Source organism: Equus przewalskii, chromosome 13 (assembly GCF_037783145.1).
Source record: "Equus przewalskii isolate Varuska chromosome 13, EquPr2, whole genome shotgun sequence".
Taxonomy (NCBI): Eukaryota; Metazoa; Chordata; class Mammalia; order Perissodactyla; family Equidae; genus Equus; species Equus przewalskii.
In genome coordinates this window covers 40983574-40999011 of record NC_091843.1, presented here as the reverse complement: position 1 = coordinate 40999011, position 15438 = coordinate 40983574, and the positions used below count along the sequence as shown (strand labels likewise).

At 49.4% G+C, this 15438-nt stretch overlaps 1 long non-coding RNA gene across 1 annotated transcript; it reads right to left on the bottom strand.

Annotated features, from left to right (window-relative positions):
- Positions 1-852: 852 nt before the first annotated feature.
- LOC139075393 (uncharacterized) lies at positions 853-7736 on the bottom strand. The gene is made up of 2 exons (XR_011525768.1): positions 7533-7736; positions 853-1090 (listed from the first exon to the last, which is right to left on the bottom strand). It is a non-coding gene; the product is annotated as an uncharacterized lncRNA (long non-coding RNA).
- Between the last annotated feature and the right edge of the window lie 7702 nt (positions 7737-15438).

The window sequence follows — 15438 nt, the reverse complement described above, 5'->3', positions numbered from 1 at the left end:
CCACATGATCTGTCCCCTGACGATTGTCCAAGCTCAGTTTCTGCATGCTCCTTCTGATTATTCTTCTTCTGGTCCTCAGACACACCGAGCTTGGTCAAGCCTTGGAGCCTCTACTGTAGCTGACCCTTCTGCCAAAAGCATTCAGCCGCCACATCTCCCCGTGATGGGCTTCTTCATCATTCAATTCTCAACTCAAACATCACCTCCTCAGAGAAGCCTCCCCAGATCACCCAATTTAAAGCAGCTCCTCACATCCCCCTCATCATTTTTGACTCAATGTCCCTGCCTTATTTTACATCCACGCAACTATCACTCCCTAAAGGCATCTTATTCATTTATTTATGGACTTTGTTGTCTGTTTCCGCCCCTGGAGTGTGAGCTCCGGGAGGGCAAGAACTCATCTGCCATGTCCACTGCTGCATCCCAGAGCCCAGGACGGTTCCTGGCACTTAGTAGGTGCTTGATAAAGGTTTGTTGGATATTTCCTGAACTCTATGGCATGGTCGCTAGGCAGGGTCCTGCAAGGTAACACTTCTGGTCTGAACAAAGAAAAAACCACAAACTGGGCTGCGGCTTCCAAAAGAAAGTCCACCAGGCAACGCCTTCCCTTGAGCCATCTAGTCAACCTTCCGGTGACTGACTTTCCAGGAAGAGCAGGAGCAAAGAAGAGGCTGAGACGGCCAGGGAGCGTCTTGACCGCAGAGCCATCCTCATCTCTAGAAGTCATCAGCCCTGTCCAACAGGGGGAGAGCTCACCCTCCACACTGTCCAACAGAAATGCGACGTGAGCAACATAGGCAACTTTGAATTGTCTAGTGGCCACATTTAAAAAAGGAAAAAAGAAACATGAAATTAAGTTTATTAATACATTTTATTTACCCTAATATATCTAAAATATTAGCATTTCAACCAGTATAAAAAATTAATTGGCTTTTACATATTTTTTTCATGCCAAGTCTTCAAACGCAAGTGTATTTTACACTGACAGAACATCTCCATCTGGACCAGCCAGATTTCAGGTGCTCAACAGCCACGTGTGGCTGGTGGTCATTGTTCGGGACAGTGCTGGTCCAGAATAACTGAGCTTCACCTGTGGGAGATTGGAGAAAAGCATTATGTCAAATCTGGGGTGCATTTTGTTCTCACATGTTTAATCTTTTTACGTGACACAGGTTTTCTACGTTAAGATTAAAACACAGAGTCTACATTGATTTGTCTTCATTTCGCCTGAATTTCTGCAACAGAAGCTTCTGGAGTGCCTTGAATTCGCCGCATGTGTAAGTGGCAGGAGCCAGCCCTCCCCGCCAAGAAACAGAAGCAGCGTTTCCCCCACGGCATTGCTGTTATCAGGCTCCTGTATTTCCTGGCTCTAGGTCCACCGAGAGACTATCACTGTTTATTAACTGACTTTAATAGGGACCTGTTTCTAATAGTAGAATTAATGAATCCTATAAACCAGTCACACAGGGTGAGAGTGATTCCATTTCAAAGAGAGAAGAGGCTTATTTGGAAATCTGAGAGTGTGCAGAAATCGCACACCTTCTTGTTAAACCCCAACCCTGGCTGGTCAAAATCTCCTACAACAAGCTTATTGTCCTGGGGCTAAACACCACACAGCGGGGGCTGTGAAACCAGGGGGTGTCACCAACAAGGACAGCGACAGCCTGCTGAACTGAGAAGGCACAACCTGACATTAATACTCCTCATGCTTGCCTCTTAGAGTGAACCCAGTGCGGGAAAAGTAAGGAATTCAACTGAATTTAATACAGTGAGTGTTTTCTGGGGCCAGCTGGGTCTCAGCACAAGGCTCAGGGTGGGGAAGGAGCCAGCAGACGAACAGACAAGACGTGCATCCTCCCCTTGGAGATGTAAGGAAGCCACACACGGTCTGAAAAAGCAGTCTTCCAGTGTTCATCATAAAGAACATGTTCCTCTTTTGGAAGCCAAATTGGGCAGGAGGTGGGGGTGGGGTGGAGGATTAATGGATAATCTTTATTCCCTGCTGGTGACCCTCGCACACCATGAAGGACAGAGATGCCTGCCACCCCAGGAGATGTGTCAGATTGGAAAGAGGATGGTGAAGAAACACAGGGGTGGCTGCAGACTTCCTTCCCCCTCTCTTTTCTTTGCGATGCTCTGGGGAGAGAACATTCAGGTAACTTGGAGGAGCAGAAAGCTAAGCTTCCCGTCATAAAAAAATAAAGATCAGAAAGGGCTCAGACAGTGAAAAGGAGGGTTTAGCGAAAGCAGTAAACAAAGCGACGTGTCAATAGCAGAAGGCAGCAGCAGTCAGCAAGCGGGGGTCTGGGGGCATGTCCACCATCTGTGTCGTTTTCAAACGTAAAGTGCTACAATGAGGAAGACAGTTTCAAATTATCTGGAAAACCCAATAAGGAAGCTCAACGATGAGAAATAACTCGAGTTTAGTAAGGAAGGTTCTAAACTGTGCCTATATATTTACATTTTCTTAAATTTGCTCTAATTTATCTCCCCTTGTACTGCATACATGCATGTGAGTAACATGGCTTGGTCCAGGTGCTTCTCAATTCCAGCTGCGCATCAGAACCAAGGCCAGAGCCTCACCGAGCCCCACTGAATCAGAACCTCAGTGCGAGGGGCCTGGATGTCAATACGTGGTTGTAACGTGCAGCCAGGCTTGGAAACCACTGCTCGGGAGGGGCCTAAAGCAAGACCAGTGGCTGAAAGGGGCAGAGAAGAGGGCACCAACTCCGGGAACAGAGAGGGTGTCACAAGTCTGGCCACTCATGGGGTCATGGACAGAGCACAAGGGGAGGAGGCTCCCCTGCTGGAAATGTTCTAGGACTGATTGAATCATGCAGAGGAGATTCTTGAATCACTCTTTGCTAAGTCTTAGATTCCAAGAGAATTAAAAATCAAGTGCTTCATTCACAATTACGTTGTTTTTATGGGAAGGTGCCCGTTCCCCATTTCCTACCTCAAGACTTGGGGTCTAGAGAATGTCTGCTGCCATGTCCATATCTGAGAGGAGCCCTGAGACATTCACCTTGGGTGACAAAACCTGGAGGTTTCTAAACTATTTCAGCAGTTTGTAGGAGCAATGGAACAGAATACTTGAAATAAGACTGTCCCGACAAATACAGGATGTGGTGTGGTTGTGAGGGCAATTGGCCAGCTCGTGTGTTCTTCTGTGCCGGGGTTCACAAACTCCACTGGACATCAGAATTACCTTGGGATCTGGTTTAAAAACACATTCCAAGCCCCTGCCTCCAGATCTACTAAAACAGAATATTTGGGGGTGAGGTCTATGAATTGTATTTTTAAATATTTTCCCAGGCATTTCTGGCACAAAGCCAGAGTAGGAAACCTTTGGTCTGCGCTCCGCCCCTACCCACAGGTGAGGAAAGCCTAGCTGATGGCCCCACACAGCAACATTCTGAAAACTCTGTCTTCCTGGTGAGAGTACCCAGAATTGCACCGAAGGCCCAAAAGGGCAATCCACACCCCTATAGAGCTGGTCGTGCAATCCTAATCATTACAGAAGCCAACAAAGAGACTCCAGCCTGACATTCACAAAGACGTGGAGAATCATTTCAGGCAAAACTTAATGAAGTGCTTGTTACACAATGCAGAGGAGGCAGAAAGGAAGGAGGTCGGCAGGCCTCTGAACAGCCAGGGAAAGTTCCCTAGAGCATAAAGAACAAATAGGATCTGCATCCATGAAGAGGAGAAGGCATTACCAGCAAGGTGGGTGGCCCAGCAAAGGCTGGGGCAGAAACGTGCAGCAGGAGCTGACCTGTCTGTGGAGAGGGTGCTCTCGAGGCAGGTGGGCTCCCAATGGAGAGGACAGATGAGAGAGGGAGGACCTTGCACTGCGGGGCTCTTCTGAACACATGGTCCCCGGCTCTAGCCCCCAAGTACCACCCTGGGAAAAGGCAGGGCCCAACAGGGTGTAGCCAGGTGGGCAAGTCTACACAGCCCAGATTATCTGCTTGGGATGCAAGTTGTCTCAAGTCTGCTGATTCAGATCCCTCCAAGGCTTGCCAAGTCTCTGCCGGCTCATCGGCTCATTGTGATTCCTACCTCCTAGAGACAAAAAGCCCAGGGAAAACCATTTCCGATGGGAATGCCAACCCAGCAGGCGACAGGGGACTGAGGGATGACCCATTGATTGCCTCCCAGGCCTTGTGACTCTTAGATAACCCCCAGGGCTGGGGCCAGCTCCATGGCTCCCCTTGGAGGGTCTGAGTGAGTAAGTGCAGGAAAGTTTGGCCTTTGAGCAGCAGATAAAATATTCCAGCTCTGCAAACCCCCTGAGTGTCATTGTGAACAGAAAAGGACATTATAGGCCAGTGTTAGGTCATTGGCTAATTAGGTAAAATGAATGACTGAGTAGATTTTAAAAGCCACACTACCAGTGAGACCCCAGACTGAGGCACTGACCTGTCCTCACTTATCTGAGCCCTGGAGACTTGGAGAAAAGGCCATAGCACTTATGGTGTCCTCCTACCAGGCCAGCCTCAGGGAGGGCCCGGCCTTGGTGCTTAGCTGAAGCTCTGAGCTAAACTGGCAGAGGACATTAAGACTGTTCCAGCCAGCAGTCCCTGCCTACAGGGCCCTCCAGGCCCCACACAGCTCCCTGCTGCCCATGAATACACAGGCCTAAGCCTACCACCTCCCATGCTCTTTCCAGAGCCATCCTCAGTACTCCCTGGGCCGACCTGAGAAAGCAACAAACACTTCTAGAAATGGATCCTCATGTTGTGTTGCTGTCCACGACCACACTATGTGGAGATTTTCCTTCTATTGTTATCTCATTAAATCTTCCCAATAAGCCCATGAAGTTGGGTCTATTATCCTCCCCATCTTACAGATGCACATGTGGAGGCTCAGGTCACACAGCAACAAAGGGGTGGAGCCCTGACGTGTGAGCCTCGCCTTGTCAGATTCCAAGGCCACGCTCTCGTTATGACTAACGGGAGATCCACTGCATTGCTCAGCTTCCAGTCAAGGACACAGAAATCACGCTAGGTCCTTCACACAGAGAAGATTCAACGCAGCGAACCGCTTACACAGGTGCTGGGGCAGTAAGAAGGGAAAGGTGAGGTGACCCAGAGATTAGGAAATGCAAGCAGCCAGTATCTCCCCTGGGGCGAGCACGTACAAAGGGAGGAGATGACGTTACCTGGACCCAGAGGCTGAGAGGAGGCGCCTCAGCCACAGGACGGGGAGCATGGAGGAAGGGCCATCGCAGGAGCTGCCCCGCCTCAGATACCACTGGCAGAAGAGGGCAGAGAGCAAGGGAGCAGGGAAGAACTGAGGCCTCCTCCGTCTTCCCGCCCTCTGGGCCTCCTGTGGGCAGAGCCCACCAGGAAGACGCCTGGCAAGGCAGCCTGGGAAATGCAGTCTGTGGACTCTCTGGCCCGGAAAGACACATAGATGGGTGTGTGGGCTGAGAGACAAAAAGTGAAGAAGGTACATGGCTGACATGGGTGCCCGGCAGGGAACTAAGTGCTTTCCACACCTTATGTCACATAATCCTCCCGATGACCCTGTGATGTGGCAGAATTATTGTCCCTATTTTAGTGATAAGGAAAACGAAGCTCGAGAGGCTACGTAATGTGCTCAAGTCATCCAGTAGAATTCAGACTCAAACCCACGTCTGCCCGGCCCCTGACCCCGGATACACGGGGAACCTGAGGATCTACAACCCAATGACCTCACAGCTTGCGGCCGACCTGAGGGCAGCACTGTCCTCATGGTGCAGCCTGGTCACCCCTCTAGGGAGTGTGAGCATGGGGCTGACTCGCATCTCACCATCCGCATGCTCCAGCTCCTGGCACGTCTTCCAGCAGCAGCAAGAGCCACAATGGGCAGTGGAAATAACAGCGATTTACTCTGCCAGGGCCAGGAACCCCCAGCAAGGCTGTGCAGGGCTGTTGGCCAGGGAGGCAGGCTTGTGGCAGAGTCCAGCCACGGGCCAGTCTCTGAAGGCTGGGGGCTCGCCACTTCGAGTCCCTCCCGATTTCATCCACCCACACAAACTCCACGAGCTCTGCGCGCTGCCTCCTCGCCAGATCGGTGACTGGAGAGGGGAGCCGCCTGGGCCACCGGGGAACGGAACAAAGCTAATTCCTCTGAAACCTCCATTAACTTTACTACTTCTCTGTAAGTGCTTCATTGTAAATAACGATTCCACACCACAGAAACACCTGGCTACAATCTCCCGGCGGACATAAAATTAAATTCAGCTCCCACGGCCCATTCGTGAAGCATATTGTGATGGCTGCACCATCTTCCAAGCCACAGAGGGCTAAGCCGCTTCCCACCAATTCCGGGGGGAGGGCCTAGTGGCATTCACCTTAAAGAACACACCTGTGCACCCCACACCTTCTCCCACCCCACACCAAATCCCCTCTCTCTCCAGACTTCTTTTCTAGAAGGAGGAATCAGACCTCAGTTGTGAGCACAGAGAACCCCACTCATTTCAGAAAGGGACTCGGTTTGAAGCCCCCCACCCAGCCCTTCTCTTTTAACAATTCCAAGAAAAGATGTTTTTGAAGACAAAATATATGCTCACAATTTCCAGGAAGAGCAACAGGATTTTGTCACCCCAGCAGATTTGTCCAGCCCTCCATCCACACGCCCACCCCACACACACAGCTTCCCCGGTCCTTTCTCAATGCTTCAGGCCCTCCCCACTGGGTCCCAGTCTCACGTACACGGTGAACACCTTCCTCCAGCCCTGCGGAGAGATGCCACAGGGTTCAACTAAAATAAGAACCACCTAGAACAAGAGACTGAAGTCAACTTCACTTTGAAAATAAACAGGCACACACTCTGTCTCCCCCGCACTGGGCGGGGACAGGAAAAGCTTGCGGGTACAGGGCCCCTGCAAGAAAACCTTCTCTCCTGACAGTTTTTGGACAATAGCTTCCAGAAATGCCCGGAGCCCCAGGCCCCCAGTCTCTGCTCTGCTCAGTGGCTGAGAAGCACGAGATGTCACTGCTGAGCTCCCAGGATCCTCTTCTTTGGCCTGCTGGGACGCAGGCAAGGTGTCTCGCCCACTCTGCAGAACAAAGCGCAGCCTGAGGAGCCCCTGGACCGCCCAGCGCTGACCTCCGTGTCTCTGCATCTGTGGGCCCTTTCCTGGCTAAACTCATAGCAGTGCGGAGTCACAGGCGGGTCTAGGTGACCAGAGAAATTCACGATACAACCAAAGACTGAGATGAAACCCGGCTGCCCCTACACATTGTTCTAGATGAGACCTCCTGTTTTCCAACTTCAAATTTCCAACTCTGATTTTTTTTAAGAAAAGAAAAGAAAAAGTCTGTTTTTCAGAAACTAAAAGTCTAAAGGCAGCCTTGAACAGGAAGAATACTCAGGCTGGGGGACACAGTATAACCTTCCCTTGGCCAGTGCCAACTTGTTAATCAACTGACAGTGTGACAGCCACCCTTCCTGCCCTTGGAGATGTGACTGCATTTAATTCTCACAGCAGCTGAGTGGCGTTAGCTTCAGCTCCACTCTCAGATGTGGAAGTGTTTACTCACAGGCATGTGACTTGCTCAGGGTCATACAGCTGTAGTAAATGACTAAGGTGACACTCAAACACCGATCTCATTCCAAATCCTCTTCCCAGCTCAGCACAGCTCCCGTCCTGCTGGGGCTTGATGTCAGCAGCCCTGAGGGGTCACAGTTGCTGAGGACTTGTCTCCTCCAGGCTCACTTCCAACCCAGTGCCTCTGCCCGGGAGTCCTTCCCCACCAAGCCAGTGCAGCTTGCTGAGCAGGCTGGGCAAGTTCAGCTGTCACACCGCATTTCTCTCCACTCGTCTCTGCTTCCCTCATGACCTCACTTTCACCAAGCTGTTCCTTTAAATTAGATCCCAGAAGAAACTTCAAGGCAAATTCCTCCATTTGTGATGTTTATGGAACTTGTCATTGTTTATGCTATTATAGTGCCATCAGACTCTGGGAACACTCCTCCTGGTCACAGCGTTGGTTTTCTTCCCTTCGGGCAGGAAGCACACTCAGACCCAAAGGCTTGTCTGGCGCTGCTGTGACTTCCTAACCTCCCCCACCTCCCCATGTACATTTCTTTCCTATGGGACATTTACTGGCCTTTCAGTTTCAACCACTACTAGTGTCCGAGATTTTTACGTTACATAGTCTGTTAGCCCCAGTACAACAAAGAGGAATAGAGTTTCTTCACAAGGAAAACCATATGACAGAGGTCCCCGACTCTACAACCTGCCAGCAAACCCAAACCCAAGCTCAGCTGGAGCTTTTGTAAGCGCTAGAATTCAGGCTTCATCATTTACTTCTTTCTAGGCAACTGAAGAACAGTCTACCAGCCCTGGGCGAGGGATGGAGGAGGAACCAAGGCACGTAGTATCTTATCCTCCCTCTCTGGGGACTTCTCGACTTGTTACAGAAAAAAAAACATATTAAGCTATTAGAGAACAATGCAATGTATATTATAAGTAAACAGTGTGTTCCAACAAAAAGGTGCTGTTTTCAGAAAAGGGCGGTAATTGGTGAAGTTTAAGATTTGCAGGGAATTTATGAGAAGATACTGATTTTATTCAAAACCTATGTTTTCTGAAAACCTGTTTTAATGCTTCCCTTTAAAAATTGAATACAAACTATATCACAGACCGTTGTCAAATTTTGGAGAATTCACAAGGAGTTTAGCAAAGAAGGAAAATGTTAAAGTGTAAAAGCACTGATTTAAGGGAGAAGGCCTTCTCTCCAGAGTAAAGACCTTTCTTCTGAATAGTTTCAGGATCTCTTAAGGGATGCATGATAACATCGTGCCTTGCACAAAAAGTTACCTCTTTTTCATCTGGTTCATGCTAAACCTGAGCTAAAAACAGGCTCTCCCTAGGATGCAGGGACACGACAGGAAAAATCAGATGGTATGCGAGATAAGCAACCAATTAGCAGAATGAGAGGCCACTCTCAAAGGCCGTGACAGAAGGAAAATGTACAGAGGTATTAGCGCCCCAGTGTCCGTGCATCACTAAAGCTGGGCTGTGGACAAACCAAGACAGACCGCGACAGAAGCTGAAAACGTAGGCACTCTCTTCCAAAATGGGTGTCCCTAGGAAGTGGCCAACAACAAGGGGCTCCATTCCTCAGCCCTTCTTGTGTCTAGGACTGGCCAGGTGACTAATTTTCACAAATGGGATAAGAAACAATGGGTGTCGTTTCCTGACAGGTAAGAAGCATGTGTGCATTCTCTACCTTCTCTTCCTCCTTCCAGCTGGACTGCAAAAACAAGTTGGTCCTCAGGAACAGAGGAGTCAAAGTGAACAGAGTCTGGGGCCCTGAATTCCTGGGCGGGGAAAAGCTGCCTGCTAACCAGGAACATCCACAACAACACAGCTTCTATGGGACTAAGCTACTGACATTTGGGGGTTTAACGTCTCTAGATAAATTTCTTGTTGACAGGAAATGGCAGGGAGAGAAGAACAAGTAGAAACACCACCACCAGGAAGAAATCAGAAAAATCCAGAAGGTGAGACCTTTACAGGACAACAGAGCTGGGTTTTTTCAGCAAAGCAGATCAATTGCACGGGATGATTCTGCAGTAAAAGAGACTCCTGAGACAGAAAAACCATATGCAAAGTCTGGACTTTGTGTGGCTCCTGCCTTAAATACAACTATAAAAAGGTTTTTTGGGGGGGGTTTTTTGAGGAAGATCAACCCTGAGCTAACATCTGCTGCCAATCCTCCTCTTTTTGCTGAGGAAGACCAGCCCTGAGCTAACATCTGTGCCCATCTTCCTCTACTTTATATGTGGGACGCCTCCCACAGTATAGCTTGACAAGCGGTGCGTAGGTCCACACCCGGCATCTGAACCAGCGAACCCCAGGCCACTGAAGCAGAACGTGTGAACTTAACTGCTGTGCCAATAGGCCAGCCCCTGAAAAGGCATTTTTGAGACAATCAGGGAAATATAGACTAGACGTTAGAAGCTATTAAGGAATTACTGTTACACTTGCCAGGTAAGATGAAAATTGTAAGGTTATATAAGAAAATGTCCTTATTTTTTAGAAATTCATACTGAAGTGAATTAGGAGTGAAATATTCTTAAAATTCTTTAGAAAGAAAAAAAGACAAAGAAAGAAGAGGGAGAAGTGAGAGAAAAAAAGAAAGGAGCAAAGTTTTATAATTGCTCAATCTGCCTGGTGAGCAGGCACTACTTTTGTTTATGATTAACATTTTTTAAAGAAAGGATGCTAAATAGCTCCCAGAGTCACCAGGATGGCTAGAGAACCAGCCTTGGAGACATACCGCCAGGAACAGAGCTCCATGTCTGCTCCAGAACTAGGCTGGAGAAGCCACCTCTGATACCCCAGTACCAGATCCAGACACCTCTGCTGGAGCTGCCATGTACACCTCATATGAGACACCGCCATTAGGACCACTGCCACTGTCGCAGCTGCCACCCTCACCAGACTAGAGTCCAGATGGTCCCTTCCTGTACCCTGGTTGCAAGGGAAGCCAGTAAGTGAGTACCTGGCATCTTCAATTGTATGTAGTAAGAGATGGGTTCTGCCTCAAAAGGTGGAAATGCCCTAAGAATAAGGGAGTTCAGATTCTGGAAAGCCAAAAAGAAGGGTAAACGACCATGACACATATGTGCATAAAAACATACAACTGAGTGACATCCTGTGCACTTACCTGTGGCCCAATTCTTGGTACTAACAGGAAGGACCTCTCCTGCTGCAGACTCCATGCTCCTGATCCGGGTACTATCACTCACCTACTGGGAGTTACTCAGATGATAAGCACCAAACTAGAGAGAACCAAGGGTGTCTGGCATGTAGCCTTATAATTGAGACTGAGAAACCCACACTCACCAAGAGAAGCTTCCTAGAAGTGAGCCATCAATGACAGGGAAGACCTGAGCAGAATTCAGTAGGAGGGGGAGAATGGAGATGAAAAGGGAAAGAGAACAAGGGTAGGACATAGCTAAGGTAACCACATGTCCTTATTTCCTGGGACTGCCCAGCTTACACTCATTGTCCCAGCATAATTATTAATAGTGTTTCCTTTCATTACCAAAACAATCCTGGCTTGGACAATAAATAATATGAGTCCCTTTAGAAATGGTGGGAGCAAAAGTTTGGAGGCAGGAATTAGCAGAGGGGTCGGGGTCGGGGAGGGGCACTATGAAGAGCCAGCCCAAGTGAAGAGTTGAGCACATTTGGGGAAAGGGAGAAGGAAGCTGGGGAGGAAGTGCCAGGCTGAGCCAAACAGAGCCTGGAAGCCAGGGGGAGGAGCTCCTACTTCATCCTGCGGGCAGTGGGGAGTCATTGAGAAATCTTGAGCAAGATAACTACAAGCCACATGCTCAGAAAGGATGGAGAATGAGAACTACAGGCACAGACACTAGCCTGAAGGCCAGGTGCCGGGAGCATGGTGGTACAGGAAGGAGGGCCTCGGAAGGCAGGGATACCAGACGCTAAGTGTCTTATAAGAGTCTGAGGGGAAACAGTGAGAAGGGAAGAGTGAGGACAAGTGACAATTGGGGTTACACTCATGCATGTTTCTAAATCCAACCCGCTGCCCACTTTTAGTGACAGAGACTTTTCCTCCAGGACTTTGCACTGCACGAAGGAAGAGAAAAGCTGATATGACAAAACACTAAGAATTATGTCTTTGATGTATGAACACTGCTCACCCCTTTGGACCCTTATAAACAAGGGTTCACTCCAGATTCCCCTGATGTGTCAAGGTGCACATATCCAATAACAAGAGGTCTCTAGAGGTAGATTTCCTCTCACAGTTGAGGAACTATTTCCATTTTGAGGGGCTTAGAGATGCTCCCAATTAATTGTTAATTTAGCCTTTTGAGACCTCAATTTATATGCAGCATTGACCAGTGTATGCAAACAATCTGAGCAGAGGAAGGAAGAGGTCCTTAGGAAATTAATGTAATAGTTTCAGCTCATTACTAGAAGAGCTTGTTCCTAGAGCCCAGAACTTCATTCATTCATTCAAAACTGCTCTAAAATCCAATTAAAATCAGAGGTCACAAATAGCAGCACTGTTTATTTCCTCATTACTGAGAGGTGAGAGCAGACTTCAAAACTGCAGAAACCTAAGGAGGTAAGAGCGGAGCCACATGAAACAACACCAGGTCCAATGGGAAGCAGGAAAGCTGTGGATGTTATGTTCCAAGGACCATCATGAAACGCAGGCCTACTGTCTGGGGGAGGCATTATTTCAAGAAGAATATGGACCCTATCTTTAAGAAATAGTTGTATATGCCTTCAGCAGACATTAAACACCCTTTCTTGGGACATACAAGCTTTTAATCCACCCAAAATAGGCCCAAAAAAGGCAAAGAATTAACCTCCCAGACAAGGCCACAGATCTGCAGGTGTGTGGGAAGGAAAAGTCAGTCATCTGTTTGTTCATCCTTCTAACAGTATCAAGACCTTCCCTGAGCTGCAGGCAGTTTCTCTGTGCTGGAGGAACTTGATTGCAGGCATGGGCATAGAAACAGACCAGAAAAAACAGACATCATGAACAGGAAAAATATATAGTATATTAGAAGGTGATTAAGTGCCATAGCATTCAGGAGACAAGTATGTGGTGAATCTTCCATCAAGGAGCCAAGAGCACCCACGGGGTCAAGGACAATGAGTAAAGACAGGTAGAAAGCAGAGCCCGGAGCTGGTTATCACCAGGCACTCCTGGACCACCCGTATGTCCCCATCAGTTTGTTTCAAAATCAGCCTCAGTCTCCCAAGAAATAAGTTGAAAGGAAAACATCGAAAGAGATTGTCATAAGGCAGCCCCGTTTGTCTACTGAGCTATAACCACATTCTGCAGGACAGGATCCCTCTCTCCTCTTCTTCCCTCCTCTCCCCCTCGCTCCCTCCTCTCTCCTCTCCTCTCCAGGGGCTGTGTCAGGCTTCTGCAGACAGGAGTGGTGAGGCCTTAGCCTGACATTAAATCTTAGGGGACTAGTCACATTGAGGAGACCTTACTGGAAGCCAGGTCCTCAGGAAATCAGGAGACCCAACTCTCAGCAGGCCTGAGAATAACTCCAAGAGAGGCAGTATGGTGCCACAGACAGCCCCCCACCCCCCACTCCCTCCCCACTCCTCCACCAAGCTAGAAGTCAGGAGAGTCCTGCTTGGCCATGAGTCCACTGGGACACTTGGGCCAGTCCGTCCCCTCTCTGAGTCTCAAGTCCCTCTGTTATAAAACGAGGAAGCTGGTCTTATCATTGGGTAGTTTTCGGACCAAAGTCAGCATTCCCCGGGATTGGGTCGGGGGAAGTCCTCGTGGTCCCTCAGAAGCTGCCTGCCCCTGAGGGGGAGAAAGTGCCAGAAGCATAGAGCTACAGCTCCCCCAATGCAGAGCAGCCCCACTTTTTTTATCTTACCTGTTGAATTGCCTCATAAGGCTTAATTCTTTTAAGCTAGATAGATGCCTGAAAGCCACTTCTAGAGTTTGGTGGTAAATACCCAGATATGTCTTACCAGCATTAAACAAGAGGTGATACACTGCTCAGCTCCACCAGAGAAGTAAAAAGACACTGGGCACAGAAGGTCCTGTGCCTTTCTATGACATTTTGGAAGTGCCCACTTCTGCGCCAGTTCCTCACCAGGACACTCATTGCCAAAATAGCTGAGCTTGGCTTTTCCTGCCCAAAGCTTGCAGGCAGAGCTTGCAGGCAGGGGAGAGGTAGACCCAAGCATGTGCTGAGAGGAAACCACTACACTCCTGCCAGATTGCTGAGTCCTTTTCCCTGTCAAGGTCGCTGAATGGTATCTCGCTCCAGGACCCCCGCCAAAGACAAACCTCCAGCTGCACGGATGAACAAGTCAAGAACATGCTTGGCTCCCTTCAGGGACTCCTGAGGGTCTGAATACAGAGGGGCAGTCCAGGCGCCAGCCAGCCCTTCCCTCTCATGCCTGGAATCACTCGTTATAACCACAGGGCAAGAGCCTGGGGTGGCAGAGATGGAAGGGTCCGGGGGTTGTTACCACCTCCTCATTGCATGGATGTAGACATTGAGGTCATATGGGGAGTGGCAAGCAGTCAAACCAGGCCTCAGGTCTCCTGACTTCCCAGTTCCCAGGCCACTTTGGAGGACACATGCCCCAGAGGCCACCAGCTCACTCCCTTTTCAGGGCTACACATTGAAGAAACAAGCCCAGACCATCCTTTGCTCAAAATGTCCCAAGGCTGAGATAAAGGTCTTTCAGGTGGCACCACACGTTCGTCTTGAATCATGAATTTATTTCACAGCGCTTCCAAGATGGTCCTTGCACAAATTCCACCTTAGCACAAACCAGATCCTCACTGCAATTCTTCTGTGACCGTAGCCATTTACCACTGCATTGACCTTTGCTTCTAGGTTAATTATAAATAGTTTTGTCTATCAGAGAAATTGAACTGAATTAGCTGCTTTAATCTCTCATCAATAATTCAAATGACCGTTTCCCACAAACGAAAAACAAAACTGTCCAGGATGGGTGGAGCAGACCCCACTCTTAGACAGGCTTCGTCGGGCCAGGGAGGGGTACAGCCTCTGCAAGCAGGAGCCTCCCTGGGCAGCCCCATGCTTGATTGCCCTCGGTCTGGGCTGGACCAGTGCCAGGGAGCACGGAGCCTGTCCCGGGCTGGTCCGCCCTGTCTGACAGCCCATTAGCCCCAGCTGTCGGAGACATCTGCCAGCTCTGATTACCGTCAGAGCGGAGGAGAAGCACTGGCCCCCAGCGCCCTGCTGTCTCCCCCTGCGCTGAACTGTCATCAAGTGATTGTGCTTCCACTTTGAGGCACTCAGAACCCATCCCTGACTGCTATTTATAACCTTCCTGTGAGGTCACCTGCCGGTGAGGCTGGAGAGGGAGTGGGCCACTTCAGAGCAAAAGGCCCAAAACAGCACCAGCTTCTTGCCACTGCCTCCAGGCAAGAAACAGGCAACCTCAGAGCTGAGCAAAATCCATTCATAAAAGATACATGCCACATCAGGTCAGCTCTCGCTGTGCTCCGGGGCTAGGGGCTCCAGGGTATGCGAGAAGGACACTGAGACTATAGCAGCTTGCAATGTCGTGGGTGTCCTGAGAGGCCTGGAGAGATGGATTCAGATAGCACCACCTGGCTCCACACCCAGGCCACACCTCCACAGGGCCAATCCTGATGCCCAAAAAGATTCCTCTACAATTGCAAAGCAACTGAAAATCCCCAGCTTCTGACACGTACTGAGCCAGCCTGTGCTAGTTTCCTGGGGCTGCCATAACAAGTTACCGCAAACTAGGTGGCTTTTAGCAACACAAACATTTTCTCTGAGAGGTCTGGAGCCCAAAAGTCCAAAGTCCAGGAGGGCCATGCTGCCTCCAGGGCTCTGAGGGACAATGCGTTCTCTGCCTCTTCCATCTCCTGGTGGTTGTCAGCTCCTTGGCTTGTCACCACATCACTCCAGTCT